Source organism: Giraffa tippelskirchi, chromosome X (genome assembly GCF_054371585.1).
Source record: "Giraffa tippelskirchi isolate mGirTip1 chromosome X, T2T-mGirTip1v1.2.pri, whole genome shotgun sequence".
NCBI classification, from domain to species: domain Eukaryota; kingdom Metazoa; phylum Chordata; class Mammalia; order Artiodactyla; family Giraffidae; genus Giraffa; species Giraffa tippelskirchi.
The window spans coordinates 40,903,464-40,919,072 of record NC_137289.1 but is presented as its reverse complement, the minus strand read 5'-3'; the positions used below and the strand labels follow the sequence as shown (position 1 = coordinate 40,919,072).

At 43.7% G+C, this 15,609-nt stretch overlaps 1 protein-coding gene across 25 annotated transcripts in view; it reads left to right on the top strand.

Annotated features, from left to right (window-relative positions):
• Positions 1 to 4,520: 4,520 nt before the first annotated feature.
• Positions 4,521 to 15,609, top strand: part of LOC145537079 (histone-lysine N-methyltransferase PRDM7-like) — a 44,126-nt gene continuing 33,037 nt past the window's right edge. For 15 of the 25 annotated variants that reach the window (XM_081567646.1, XM_081567632.1, XM_081567641.1 and 12 more), the window contains exons 1-2: positions 4,521 to 4,689; positions 7,099 to 7,412. The gene's annotated coding sequence lies outside the window, so the exon portion shown is untranslated. The remainder of the gene's footprint in view (positions 4,690 to 7,098; positions 7,413 to 15,609) is intronic. The other 10 variants (XM_081567649.1, XM_081567636.1, XM_081567650.1 and 7 more) reach the window with 1 other exon arrangement.

Genomic DNA, 15,609 nt, shown 5'->3' with positions numbered 1-15,609 from the left:
TGGCTCTTTCTCTCACAGACCCTCACCCTTTCCCACCAGCCCTGAGGGAAGTGCCCTGGACTCCTGGTCTGGGTCTGGATATTCGCTGGATCTTGGAGAGATTTTCCGTTCCTCCCTCAGCAGGAATTTGTGACAGACCCCTGTGTGTGGGCAGGAGAGAGGTGTCCTGAAGAATGCAGGGAGTAGACAGGGTCCTCACGGGATCCTCTGAGGAAGGGGGGTGCCAGCTGAGAGGCCACAAATGGAGTGAGGGTGTCAATGAGGCCCTGGGAGTCGGGCTGGGGGAGGGGCTAAAGAGGCCCCTGAGGTGGGAGGGGAGGCCTCTTGGAAGATGAGGGGAGGGGTGGGAATTTGGGGAGAGAGAGGAGTTGTGGCAGCTGTCACCAGGAGAGGGACTCTGGAAGATGACAGATGATTAGAGGGATGTAAGGGAGTTGTCATAGGCACAGTGAGGGGAAACCCTCTCCGATCTCCAGAATTCAGTAGCCCACAGTGGGTGCTGAGAGAGACGACCAAGTCCCCGGGGCTTCTTCTCTGGATCTGGGATTCACTCTGAACCTCCCATGGGGCAGGATACAAAGTTACCATGACCAGAGGTGACCGGTGATGGGGGGAGGGTTAGGGCCTAAGTCAGGGACCCAGACATGGGAAGTCAGTTTCAGAACCCCTCAGCTCTAAGGCACACCACACCCCTGGAGTGAAACTGCCTTCCTCAGAATGACATGCTGGTGAATGCAGACTGCAGGGGTTGCAAGACTTGCGGCCTCTCTCCCTTGGTGTTGACTTAACAGAGTCTCAGTGCCACTGCCCACACGGAAGTCCAGAGGGAAAGAATTGGGGCTCTGTGTCCCAGGGTGCAGCCTGTCGGCCCTGTGCGGAGGGGTGTGACGCCTCCGAGCTAAAGGGGAGCTGTTAGCTTGAGTAGTGTCTACTTAGAGAAAAACATACGGTGGAAGTGTTGGGAGTCTAAGTTGGATTCAGGGTCTTCTGGGGACTAGAACCCAGGACACAGCTACTCTGTTAGCTCTGAGGAACCTGCTCTGAGGAGGTAGCAGAGAAGTCAGTATGATTTTGGCTAGGAAATACATTCAGTCAAGTATGGATATTGGTGAAAGATTACTGTGAAACACAGAGATCAGATATCACAAGTTACCGCTTTTCATGCTTTTCTGTGTTTGGGAAGATGCAAGAATCTGGCGTCACTGAACCTTTTCCTGAGGTATCCGTGCAACGAAATAAAGGCCAGCTGGTCCAAAGCATAGTGTGCCTCATCCTGTTTTTCACTCTGAATTCCTTCAGGATGCAGTGTCATTCAGCAACCACAGAGGTTACAACCTCACCCGATAGAACTGGCTGTGAGCAACGCTGTTTGTCTTAGGGATCCTAACTCATCTGAGGCCACAGTGGGAATTTCTGAGCTGGTTAGGGTCTGTGTCCTCAGGTGTGACATATTTGAGCTGCTTGGTATTGGTGTCCAGGATGAGCAGGCTCGGAACTATTTGTGGATCTCTGTCCCAGGTATGGAGTCTCTGAACTATGGGGAGGAGGGGTGGTCTTTGTCCAGAGGGATGGGCCTCTGAGCTGTTCATGTATCTGCAAATGAGAGTGTTCTTGAGATGAAGGCTGGATAGACCCCACTCTCACGGGTCTAGAAGTAGACCTGTGATTTCACATTTGCTATGATTTCTACCATGCCTGCCTACAGAGATGAAAGCTTGGGGCCCCATCCTCAGGGAGAGTAAGTGATGTGCAGTTCACAGGAGCCCATGGAAATAACTCTGATAAGAACAAAACTTTCTGACATGATGACCACCCTTGATAGGGGCCCTGTGACCAAATCTGTGTTCACACACTCACTCATTCAATCTGCCCAACCCACAACAAGGAGGGCACTGTTTGTAGATGGGAGCCCAATCCAAAGCCCAGTGCAGATGGAAAGTCTCAGCACCGGAGGAGGGGAGAAACTGGATGTAAGCCTGGGTTCCTTGGAGGAGGCAGGGAAGACTCAGCACAACCCTGGCCAGGTAGTGAGGGAGGGGGGCATTTGCACAGGGCCGCAAGGACCCTGTGACTGACGCACTGTCAGGATATTTCTCTGTGTCTCCCCATCACACACTCAGCTGGTTACCGGATATATGGAATGCAACCTTCTCATCCCCTGGGAGGTGGTGCTGAAAATTACAGAGGTGAGGCTCCAAGCAGGTGGGGAGAAACTTCACACTCAGCAATTTTCATGAGGCTCCACCACAAATGCAGAGACCCCTGCCTCTCTTTCCCCCATTAAAGCATTCATTGGCACTGAGGTCAGCAGGAGTGTAGTCTGGACAGAAGAGGTTGTGAGGGACCCTGTGTACAACATGAGCCTCCCCATGACTGGAACATGTCCTTGTCTTGATGGGCAGAGGCCCCTGATGTGTGTCAAGGGAGCATGACCGATGCCCTGGCCATGGGTAACTCAATCACTCCCTAGAGGCAGTCCCCGAGGAGGGGCCTCTTTTCTCCTGTAGAGACAGGTACATCATCCAGTAGCAGGGCTGGGCACCCATAGGTGGCTGCTAACTAAGTGGGGACACTTTGCTTCCAGAAAGAGTCTCTCTGCTCCTATCTAATGCTCTAGCTTTGTCTTTCTCCCTGACAACTCCGTGCCTGTTACATCGTCCCTCTTTGCCTCTGTAAGACTGAATGTGACCTCACTCACACCACGAGGGTCCTTGTTCTGGCTCTCCTGAGGGTATCATCCATTGACATGGATGTTCACTGGGAGCAGTAGGGGGCATTCCCCTTGAGAGTGGGGATTCGAGGAAAGGCACGTTCAGCTTCAGAGGGCCTGTGGTTTTCTTGGGGGTAAACCAGGCGTTCCTCAACAATCATTGTCTGACCTGGGCCTCTGAAGGAAGCATGGGGGCTTCTCTTGTAGGAACCCTCCTGGGGCTCAAGTCAAAGTCCTCCCCATGGCCAGTACGCCCTATGGGACCTGCCCCTCGTTACCTCTCTCATCCAATCTCCTGGCTCTGCCTCCATCACGCTGTGACAGTCACATCAGCCTCCTCACACACGACACACACGTTTTCACACACACGACACTGAGTTCCACTCCCCACTTTTTCCACTGGCCATTATCTCTGTCTGGGGTACTCTTCTCCCAGAGAGGCATCTCTTCTAGGCTTTTGCTCAAAAGTCACAATCTTAGAAAGAACTTCCGTGACCACTCTTTCTAGACATGATCCCCTCTCTCTATTTCACTATCCCGATTTAATTTTAATCACGGCAGTTACAAACGCCTGAAAAATTACTTAGAGTTTGGGGGTGTATGATCCCAACAGAATGTACATTCCATGAGGGCAAGGTTGATTTTCTCCTTCCTAACACTCATAGTTGTGCTTCACACATACATGTGCTTCACACATGACTGAATGACAGAATGAATAAATTTAAACTCGTTGAGAGAGGCACAGCTAGACAGGCTGAGGATTCTGCTAGGGAACATATTCAGGGATGACAAGATGATGACAAAGCTGTGGTCTTTATCTCACCTACATGGTGTCCTTGGGTCCCCTTGGAGATGACCCCTTTTCTAACAGAATGGAAAGTCCTGTTGTCCTTTCACATATCACTCGCAGTCAGCGACAGAGGCCGTCCCCACGCCAGGCCTTCGGATTCCATTCTCAGTAGCTTTATCTCTTCTGCCAGTTGGGGGACTGTGGCCGCCTTTCCCCATGAGACCTATTCTGTGTTAAGCAGGAAAGCACAAACAAGCACCAATGCCAATGCTCAGCACAGAGAAAATTCTTTGAATGCTTCCTGTTACAATAGTGGCCACCACAGAGGAGTAATCTTCAGTTTATGAAGACTTTTTTCCGAGTCCAAGAGTGTGGCAATCTGTGGGGTTTTCCTCCTGACTTTGTCTTTCCACCCTTTGCATTATCATCCTGGGAAGGTTGGGGAATCTACGTCTGTTGTTCCCCAATCTCACCACCAAGAGGCGCTCGAGATGAAACAGTTTTGTCCTGGGATGTACCGCTGAGGGGTAGCGGTAGGACCACCCACTCTGGAAGGTACCATTGGGAGAGTGCGTGTGACAACACAGAGGGTCCCCTGACACCGCGTCGGGCATCGACCACAGTTCCCAGCGGAGGCACTCATGGCGCCACTGGGTCCAACCGCATTCGCTCCACTCCGCCTTCCCGCCGCATTTGAATTTGAGTGGACACTGATATTAAGCCGCAACTTTCTTTGTCTCTTTTCCAACTCCACCCCTTCGTTTTGACATGGTCACATCCAAGGTGGGGATGGCTCCAGAGCGAGAGATTGGCTGCCGCTTTGGGGGTAAGGCGACCGGGAGATGGCCGGAATTAGTTCTTCCGGAGCGCGAGTATACGCGGAAGTCCGGCTACTCCCGCCCTCCTTTTTCTCCTGCTCAGTTCCCATTGGCTGCCTGTCTTAGACAGGCACTGAGGTCGCGGAGCTGGACCTCTGGGCGCGAGGCGTGTGTATACCAGTGCGCCTGCGTTCGTTTGCCCGGCTTTTCAGAGTGTGCCATGTTTTCTCCGAGTTTTACCGCTTTTCCCGAAGGGGTTGAATGGCTGCCTTGGTTACTGGCGAGGTTCGGCACAGTCAGTGGCTGTGCAGGGCGACCGTGTTTCAGTCTTACTGAGCTCTCCCTCAGTCTGGATCAGATGGCAACGCGCGGTAAGTCGCACAGATGCATGCAATTCATGACCAGGGAGAGGTCTCAGGGCTTGTTTCGTGTCTCTCCCTGGAGAGTAACCTGGGTCAGGGAGCTTGGGGTTGTGTATGGCTACGTGTGACATCACAGATGCTGTTTTGGGTACGCTTGATCTCTCTGAGCCATTGGCCAGGATTGTGGGTGATGGGGTATTTGATCGGAGTGGATTTTGAGAGCCATAGTCCAAAGCCTCTAGGATGTGTGTGCCTGTGTGCCGGGATGTGCATTTTTGGAGCTTTGGGGCACTTGAGTCCCTGGGTGTGAGATCTCTGTGTAGGCGTCTGCGCCCCAGAATGTGAGATCTCTGAGCTTTTGATTCTGGGTCCCAAGTTGTGCTGTCTCTGAGCTGCTTTGAGGAGGGGTTTGTCTTAAGGTGGAAACTCTCAGCTGCTTGGGGTCTGCGCACAGGGTGCAGGTTTTCCATTTGTCTGGGAACTTTATCTGCAGGTTGTATGATGTTCTTGAGTTACTCAAAGTTATGTCTTTCTGCTTAGCGGTTTCTGTATTAACTTAGTAAGTGTCCGGAGTGGTTCGGAAGTCAGTCTCCGTGATGTGAAGTATCTGTGCGATTCTCATTTGTTTCTGTCTTGACGACCTTGGTCTGTTTGGAGGCTCTTTGTCGCAGTGTGTTTGGTCTCTGTCGTATTTGAGGGTCTGAGGCTCGAGTTGTGAGCTCTCTGTGCAGATACTCAGTGACCTTTTTTTGTGTGTCTGGGTATCTACCTGAGCTGTTTGGAGTCGTTGTGTTAGAAATAAAACCTCTTGAGTTCTTGGCTGTGAGGTCTCTGTCCAGGAGCTGAGGATTTGGAAGCTGGCAGATATGATTCCGAAGCCTGGAACCTGACATGCTGACTGTGTGTCATTGAGCGTGTATGATAATTAATTCAGTGGGGCCAGTGTCGGTCTTGGAGGGTACCTGTGCATGTTAGCGATGTGTGTAAAGGGCCTGGCTCCCGACTGTCCTTCAGCAAATGTTTTCTGAGCACCTGCCATATACCAGAGCGCTATTCGAGGAGTTTGTAACAGGACAAAACGGACCAAGTCTCTCGTTTCAGAGACCTGGTAGTCAGTAAGTAAATCAAGGGTGGGTGGCAGGCACTATGAAGAAAGATAATACTAGATCAGGGGAAAGGGGGTGTGTGGGGTATGATGTTATTATTTTATTCAAGATAATGAGGGAAAATCTCCCTGAAAGATGGCAATTAAGCAGAGATGTGGAGGAAGTGAGGGAGCAGGCCATGGGCTTACCTAAGGGAAGAGCATTCCAGGCTGAAGGAGCAATAAACGCAACAGTCCTGGCAGGGAAATCTACTTGAGGTGCTTCTGAATGTCAAGGAGTCCCGTGATGCTCTGAGTTTGTCATGTTTCATTGGGTTTAGCACTCATTGCAAAGGGTCTGGTGCCGAAATCTCTGTTTCTCCCACAATTTGTGGTCATCCGCATTTCACAGATGAAGGACTCAAGGCTCCAACGTGTGCCCTGCACCTTCTCTCCTAGCTATACCTGAAATTAGGAGTGAAACCTTCTGGTCCATGATGAGACAGAAAGCTTGAGTATACCAGCTGCAGGGATGATAGCATCCAGCTGAATGTCAGTCAGCCAGCGGATATCAGTTACAATATGGGAATCGCGCCTCATAACACTGCTACTCTTGATGCAGGGCAGGACTTAAGAAGGAGGAAGCAACTGGGGCAAAGGAGGGAGGCAGGAAGGAGAAGCTGGAGGACAATGAGAAAATAAAACCAATGGCTTCATCACATTGCTTGGATTTGGCCCATTTTACCTTGAGTAACTGGTTGTGTTAGAATATAGTCACCTTTTCTCTGTCCCTACCCATTATTTCCCTCCCTTTGTCTGTTGTGCCAGGGATACCACCTGGGCCTGGAGATTTCTGTAAATTTTTCAACTACAAGCTCGATTTTTAAATAGATTATCTATTTCTTTTTGGCTCAACTTTGTTAGTTAGTTCCTTTCACCGAAATTGCCAGATGTAGTTATTATAATCATTCACAGAATCCTTTTAATTTCTGTGAGATCTGAAATCTATTTTACTTCCGATATTCATAAGTGTTGTCTTTAGATATCTTGCTTTTTTTGGTCTACATGAGTAGACGTTTATGAATTTGTATTGATCTTTTGAAAGAGCCAGCTTTGGGTTTTGTTGATCATCTCTACTTTTTTTTTTTCTGATATGTGTTCTGATCGCTATTTCCCTTATTTTGCTGACAGTCTCGCTACTAATGAGGTTTACTAAAGTCCCTGAGAGTTTCCCAAGCATAGTGAAAACGGACAGATTCTAGGGCACTATTGTAGCTGCACTAAGTGAGATGCACCGAGTGCGGATCATGAAATCTCCATTTTTCTTTTTTTAGAATTCCTCAGTTCTGATTGACATGGACAACTTGTCTAGGCACTACTAGAGCAGAGGAATGGTCTTATTTTGCCTCCTGCCAGGCTCTGTCTCCACTGGGAGCATGTGTAGGTGACAGGGGTTTGCTGCCTTCTCTGATGCACAAACCCAAGACCTCCAGTCTAGGAGACTCACTGACCTGCTGTCTGCTGTTCTGAGGATTCAGACTGCTGTTCAGACTATCCTTTCTACAAAACATCCTGATGCAGTCTTGCCAAGCCTCTATCTGAAAGATTTCTGAAGAAATCCGATTTCTATTTCGTGTGCATTTCTGAGGTAAGATCAATTTGTGTTATGTGGTAGCTGTTATTCTACATATTTTGCCATAGCCGTTGGATCTTAGCCTTGACTGAATAAATACAGAACACACTGAGGTTTCCACAATGCCTCGAGACCAGTGGTTCCCTGACTGCTGGGCGACTCTGAGCAAGTAACATAGTGTCTCTGTGCCTCATTCTTCCATTAGCCACATAGAAGCACTAGCTTGGAGTAAATTTAACTACTTCATGGGGCAGTGTAGAACACTGACCATGTTAAGACAGGGGAAAGTGTCAGAACAGTATGTGCCATATGGTACGTTCCCGGTCAATTCTAGCTGTTGTCATTACTGTAGTTAATATTATTGCTGTTCCACATTTCCCTGGATAGTGCTCCAGGGACACAGTGTCAAGACCACCTTTGACTCACCGCATGGACCTTGCAGCATCACTTCAGCCCTTCAGGGCCTCAAGAATGGATTGTATGAGGCATGGGGGAAGGATTTTTTTTTTTTTTTTAGCATAATGAGTATTCGGCTCTTCCTGTGGGGACATTGTGAAGCCTAAATACAACACTGAGGCTTCATCATGTGCTCGTATGGAAAAATTTAGTGCATATTCTCTATGCAGTTACAAGTCTAATGACCCCTTCCTATGATATGTATAATGACAGGAAGTAAGTGGTCACTGGCCAGTTATAGAACTAGAGTATATAAAGTTTTAAAAACCTTATAGAGGGTCATTTAAAGGCCAAGAAACTTCTTCACATAGTTTTTTTTTTTTATTTTGGCTTTCTTTTTATCAAGTCTAATTCCCCTGTATCAAATTCTGAAAATCTCAATCTAATGAAGATATGAAAATGTTAATAGTCAAACTTTCATCATTAATGCTTTATTTCTTGTTTAGTTTTCACATTGCCAGTTTTAGTGTGTTTCTTATTTCTTCTGCTAATATTCATGATTTTTAATCCAAGGGTAATGGTGTGGATATTTTCATAATTTTCATAATAAAGGAAATTAATTTTCCTTTATTCTAGGAGGTTTGTCATAGAGGATTTTACTATGATTTGTGTCATACAGTATTCTGCCTATGTTTTCTTCCTAGAGTTATATAGGTTCTGGTCTTACATTTAGGTAAATCTGAGGAGATCGTCAGCCATGATTTTGGATGGAGAGTCTGAGGATGGGACACGGGTGCTAGAGAGCGGAGTTGGGGTGGGAGGGGAAAAGGGTGGGGGCAGGGACGGGGGTGTGAGTACAAGCAGAAACGGAAGTGAAGAGAGGCAGGAAGATAAGCTCACCCTTCTGAACCGTGGTTAGCTCTCCATGTGTGCACGTATAATGAAGTCTTTGAGTACTCATCACAACACTATGAGGTAGCATTTTTAATGCTGTCATCCCTTTCGGCAGCTGAGGAAGCAGAAACACGTAGCGGTTAACGGGTGAATGAATTTACCCAAAGTCACCTCCCTGGCAAGAGCTGAGTCAGATTGGTGCCAGGTGGAGAGGAACAGAGACGTGTTGTATCTGACCCCCAATCTGGAACACATTGCGGTGTCTAGTGTACTCTGGATCAAAAGGCAGATCCACATGTCCATCCGCAGGAAACTTTACCGTGTACGGATTGAACACAGTGTCTCCTAAGTGCATGAAAGACCATGGGATGTCAGGTCAGCATGCACATATCACAGAGAACAGTTCCTGGTCCAAATAATAGATACAGTATCATGAAGACATTAACTCCCCTATCTCATACTTTTTAAAAATGAAGAGAACGGAACCTGGAAGGCAATAGATCACATATTAAGGGGTTTTTTCCCTCTCAATTGTGACATTCTAGGTAATTTCCAAATTACCTATTTCTAGCTTTTAACAAATATTTATTTTTCATTGATTGATTATTATTTACAGTATTGGTTTGATTTCTGTCACACCTCAACCTGAATTAACCATAGTTTTCGGTGTACATATGTCCCCTCCCTCTTGAATCCCTCCCACTTCCCGCTCATTCCCACCCCTCTAGGTTATTACAGAGCCCCCGTTTGTGTTCCCTGAGTCATACAGCAAATTCCCATTGGCTATCTATTTACATATGTTAATGTATATTCATCCATGCTACTCTCTCCATTTATCTCACCCACTCCCTCTCCTCCCCTACCCTTGTGCACAAGTCTGTTCTCTATGTCTGCGTCTCTATTGCTGCTCTGGGATCAGGTTTATCAGTACCATCCTTCTAGATTCCACATGTATGCGTTAATATACGGTATTTGTTTTTCTCGTTCTAACTTACTTCCCTCTGTATAATAGGCTCTGGGTTCATCCACCTCCTTAGAACTGACCCAGATGCATTCCTTTTTTTCTATGGCTGAGTAGCATTCCATTGTATATACGCACCTCAGCTTCTTTATCCATTCCTCTGTCGATGGACATCTAGCTTGCTTCCATGTCTTGGCTACCGTAAATAGTGCTGGAGTGAACACTGGGGTACGTGTGTCTTTTTCAGCTTTGGTTTTTGGAAGGTCATATGCCTAATAGTGGGATTGCTGGGTCACATGGTGGTTTTATTCCTAGTTTTTTAAGGCATTTCCACACTGTCTTCCATAGTGACTGTATCAATTTACATTCCCACCATCTCTAGCACTTGTTGCTTGTGGACTTTTTGATGATGCCCATTCTGTCTGGTGTGAGGTGATATCACGTTGTAGTTTTGATTTGCATTTCTCTAATAATGAGCTTCTCTGGTGCCTCAGATGGTAGAGAGTCTTCCTGCAGTGCAGGAGCCCCAGGTTCAATCCCTGGGTCAGGAAGATCCCCTGGAGGAAGAAATGGCAACCCACTCCAGTATGCTTGCCTGGAAAATTCCATGGACAGAGGAGCCTGGTGGGCTACAGTCCGTGAGCTTGCAAAGAGTTGGACACGACTGAGCGACTAACACTCTAATCATGAGTGATGGAGAGCATCTCTTCATGTGTTTCTTAGCCATCTCTATGTCTTCTTTGGAGAAATATCTGTTTAGGACTTTTGCCCACTTTTTGACTGGGTTGTTTGTTTCTCTGGTATTGACTTGTATGAGCTGTGTGTATGTTTTGGAAATTAATAGTTTGTCAGTTGTTTCAGTTGCTATTATTTTCTCCCATTCTGAGGGTGGTCTTTTCACTGTGTGTATAGTTTCCTTTGCTATGCAAAAACTTTTAAATTAAATTAGCACCTAGTTATTTATTTTTGTTTTTATTTCCTTTATTCTAGGAGGTTTGTCATAGAGGATTTTACTATGATTTGTGTCATAGAGTATTCTGCCTATGTTTTCTTCCTAGAGTTATATAGGTTCTGGTCTTACATTTAGGTCTTTAGTCCATTTTCAGTTTATCTTTGTGTGCGGTGTTAGGAAAGTTATGACCAACCTAGACAGCATGTTAAAAAGCAGAGACATTACTTTGCCAACAAAGGGCCGTCTCGTCAAGGCTATGGTTTTTCCAGTGGTCATGTATGGATGTGAGAATTGGACTATAAAGAAAGCTGAGCGCAGAAGAATTGATGCTTTTGAACTGTGGTGTTGGAGAAGACTCTTGAGAGTCCCTCGGTTTGCAAGGAGATCCAACCAGTCCATCCTAAAGGAGATCAGTCCGGGGTTTTCATTAGAAGGACTGATGTTGAAGCTGAAACTCCAATACTTCGGCCACCTGATGGGAAGAGCTGACTCATTGGAAAAGACCCTGATGCTGGGAAAGTTTGAGGTCAGGAGAAGGGGATGACAGAGGATGAGATGGTTGGATGGCATCACCGACTCAATGGACGTGGGTTTGGGTGGACTCCGGCAGTTAGTGATGGACAGGGAGGCCTGGCATGCTGCGGTTCATGGGGTCGCAAAGAGTCGCACACAACTGAGCGACTGAACTGAACTGAACTGATGGTGTTAGGAAGTGTTCTAATTTCATTCTTTGCACTGAGTTGTCCAGTTCTTCCAGCACCACTTACTGAAACTGCTGTCTTGTTCCCATTGTATATTCTTGCCTCCTAAGTCAAAGATAAGGTGCCCACATGTGTGTGGGTTTTTCTCTGGGCTTTCTATCTTGTTCCCTTGGCCTTTATTTCTGTTTTTGTGTACTGTCTTGATGACTGTGACTTTGTAGTATAATTTGAAAGCAGGTAAGTTGATTCCTCCCGCTCCATTCTTCTTTCTCAAGATGACTTTGGCTATTCAGGGTCTTTTGTGTTTCCGTACGAACTGTGGCTTTTTTTTTTCTAGTTCTGTGAAAAATGCCATTAGTACTTTGATAGGGATCACATTGAATCTGTAGATTGCATTTGGTAGTATAGTCATTTTCACAATATTGATTCTTTCTACCCAGGAACCTGGATTATCTCTCCATCTGTTTATATCATCTTTGATTTCTTTCATCAAATTATAATTTTCTGTATATAGTTCTTTTGTCTCCTTAGGTAAGTTTATTCCTAGATGTTTTATTCTTTTTGTTGCAGTGGTGAATGGAATTGATTCCTTAATTTCTCTTTCTGATTTTTCATTGTTAGTATGTAGGAATGCAAATGATTTCTGTGTATTGATTTTGTATCCTCCGACTTTGCTAAATTCACTGGTTAGCTCTAGTAATTTTCTGATAGTATCATGGTATTCTATGTACAGCATCACGTCATCTGCAAACAGTGAGTGTTATACTTTCTTCTCTTCCGATCTGGATTCCTTTTATTTCTTTTTCATCTCTGATTGTTGTAGCTAGGACTTCCAAAACTATGCTGAATAATAGTGGTGAAAGTGGACACCCTTGTCTTGTTCCTGATCTTAGGGGGAATGCTTTCAGTTTTTCACCATTGAGAATAATATTTGCTGTGGGCTTATCATATGTGGCCTTTACTATGTTGAGGTAGGTTCCTTCTATGCCCATTTCTTGAAGAGTTTTAATCAGAGCCAATGCCCCCACAGACTGAGGGGTCCACAGGTCATGATTTTAGAGCCCCCACCACTTGATTTACACTGGGTGACTCTGCAAACCCTCCAACCCCTCTTGCGGATACAAACACACACAACAGCACAGCAGAAATTGTGAGCCTGTCTTTGTCTCCTGAGGTAATTGCAGATTTGTGGACTCACTACCCAGAGTTGTCACTGGCCATCCTTTGCTCATTCTTGTCCTGAACAGGGTCACCGCAGAGATGCGTGGACCAGTCTCCCCTAGACTGTGGACGTCTCCTGCCTCCTCTTCTCGTTGTTAGACATCTCATGTTCTTTCGCCTTCATCTCCCATGTCAGCAGGGGGCTGGGCCCATGCACATACACGCAAACACAGGTGACACAAGCACACACCTGTACACACGCATGTGCAAGGCACAGGGACACAAACAGGGAACAAATGTGTCAGTACCTGAAGAACCAGTGGTTCACACGAAATGCAGTGATTTCATATTTCTCATAGGAAAATCCATTCTGATCTTCAAATGTGAAATATACAGAAGTCCAACTTCCATGAAAGAGTGTTCAAGCCTAGATTTTGATAGAAGAAATACAAAGAATTCCATATTTTGCGAAGAAGCAGTGGTGCACATATTTTCATTTGTGAAACAGAGAGAACTCCAATACCATATAGGTTCTCCATATCTTAAGAAAACCAACGCCATGATTTTCGTCTGTGAAATATAGAGATTTCCATATTTAATGTAAGGAAGTCACCACCCAGATTGTCATATATGAGGTATAGAAAATACCATATTTCATGTAAGAAACTCAGCATCCAGATTTTCCTAAAGTGAAATACAAAAAGTTCAATATTTCATGATGTAAATTCAGCACTGACATTTTCATATGTAAAATATAGAGAATTCCATTTTTAACTGAGTAAAATTTCACCCTGATTTTCATATGTGAAATATACCGAATTCCATAGTTTAGGTAGTAATATTGGTGCACAGATTTTGATATCCAGAATATACACAATTCCGGATTGTACATGGGTAAATTAGCACCCAGTTTTTCATGTGTGACATACATAATGTTAAGTACTGCCTAGAGGAAAATTTGAGCAGAGATTTTCCTATATGATATATAGAAGATTTCATATTTTGTGGTAAATGGGTGTCCAGGTTTCACATGTGATTCTATAGAGAGAACTCCACATTTCATGTGGGAAAATTGGCAACTGTATTTTCATATATGAAATATAGACTTCAGGGTTTTTTTGTATGAATGTCTGGGATGGGATTTCCTTATATGAAAGATGAAAAATTTCTTATGTCATGTGTGAAAATCTGTTCACTGATTAATATATGTGAAAAGTAGAGATTTCATATTTCATGTAGGTAAAGTTTTTCCCAGTGTTGTATAATGTGAAATATAGACAGTTACATATTTATGTAATAAAATCATAAGATTTTCATATATGAAAAATACAGAATCCCATGTATCAATATAGCAGAAAAACCCTTCCTCCAATTATCACCTGTAAAATATACAGAAGTCCATATTTCATTTAGGAAAACTTCTAATGTGATGTCCACATGCAAAACACAAAATTCCACATTCACATTTGAGAAACTATGCCTACAAAACCCATGCTAATATTTTAATATGTGAAGTTTAGGGAATTTAATATTTAGTGTAGGAAAATGAAAGTCTATATTTTCAAATGCTAAACACAGAGAATTCCATATACCATGTAGGAAAATGTGCAGCCAATATTTATAAATGCGATACGAAGAATTGAACATTTCATTTGTGAAATGTAGAGAAATACATATATTGTAGAACACACAACGCCAATATTTTCATATGTGAAATATAGATTAGTCTATATTTAAATCAAGGAAATCTGTGCTCAGATCTTTTATATGGAATGTAAAGAGTACCACACCTCATGTAAGACAAGCTCTATCTAGATTTTCATTTGTGAAATGTACACATTTCGTATTTCTGGAATGAATATTTGCTACTGGAATTTCATATTTGAATGATAGAGAATTGTACATCTCTTGTCAGAAAATTTAATTGAGAAATTCATTTATGAAAGTAGAATTCCATGATTCAGCAGGAAAATGGATACTCAAATTTTCCTATGTGAATAATACAGAATTCCCTATGCTTGCAGGAAAATACGTGCACATATATCCATATGTGAAGCAAGCAATATTTCATATATCATGACCAAACATATACAGCTAGATTTTCAGACATGAAATACAGATTTCATACTTCCTGGAGAAAATTCTGTACCCATATTTTCGTGTATGAAATATAGAAAGTTACATATTTCCTGTAGGAAAGTCATCTTTCAGGCTTTCCTATATGAAATATAGAGAATTCCATATTTGAAGTGGGAAAATCTGCACTAATACTTTAATACAAGAAATGTACAGAATTTCATATTTCATGTAGAAAATCTGCACCTAGATTTTCAAATGTGAAATATAAAGAATTCCATTGTTCGTCAAGTTAACCTGCCCTCATGTTTTGCAAGGGACATACAGAGAATTCCATATTTCATGTGGGAGAATCTAAACCAAGATATTCATATATGACATGTAGCGAATTGCACATATTATGGAGCAAAATCAGGGTCCACATGTCATATAGGAAATATAGGGATTCTATATTTCATAGAAGCATATCTAAGGTAAGTTTTCCATATTTGAAACATAGAAAATTCCATAATTCATGTAAAAAATATGAACTCAAATTTTCGTATCTAAAATATACACGTTTCATATGTCATGTAAGAAAATCTGTACCCTGGTTTTCATATGAGAAATGAACAAACGTCCATATTTCATCTCAAAACTTCCTCATCTTGTTTTTACTTGGGAAATATAGAGAGTTCCATATATTTTCTAAAATATCTGGCCTGAGAGTCCCACATACGAAACGTGGAAAATTTCATATGTGATGCGTGAATATCTGTACACTGATTTCTATATGTGAAATATAGAGATGTCATAGTTCAAGTAGGAAAATCTGTTCCCAGATATCTATATGTGAAATTAGAATTACATATTCTATGTCAAAAAATCATAATTAAGGTTTTCTTATATGAAATATGCAGAATCCCATATAGCAATATAGCAGAAAATCTACACTTAACTTATCATCTGTAAGATATACATGATTTCATACTTCATTTAGGAAAATCTGCACTCAGATTTCCACACGTGAATCATACAGAATTATATAATTTCACAGTTGAAAACCTAGGCCCACAACACCTGTGCCAATAT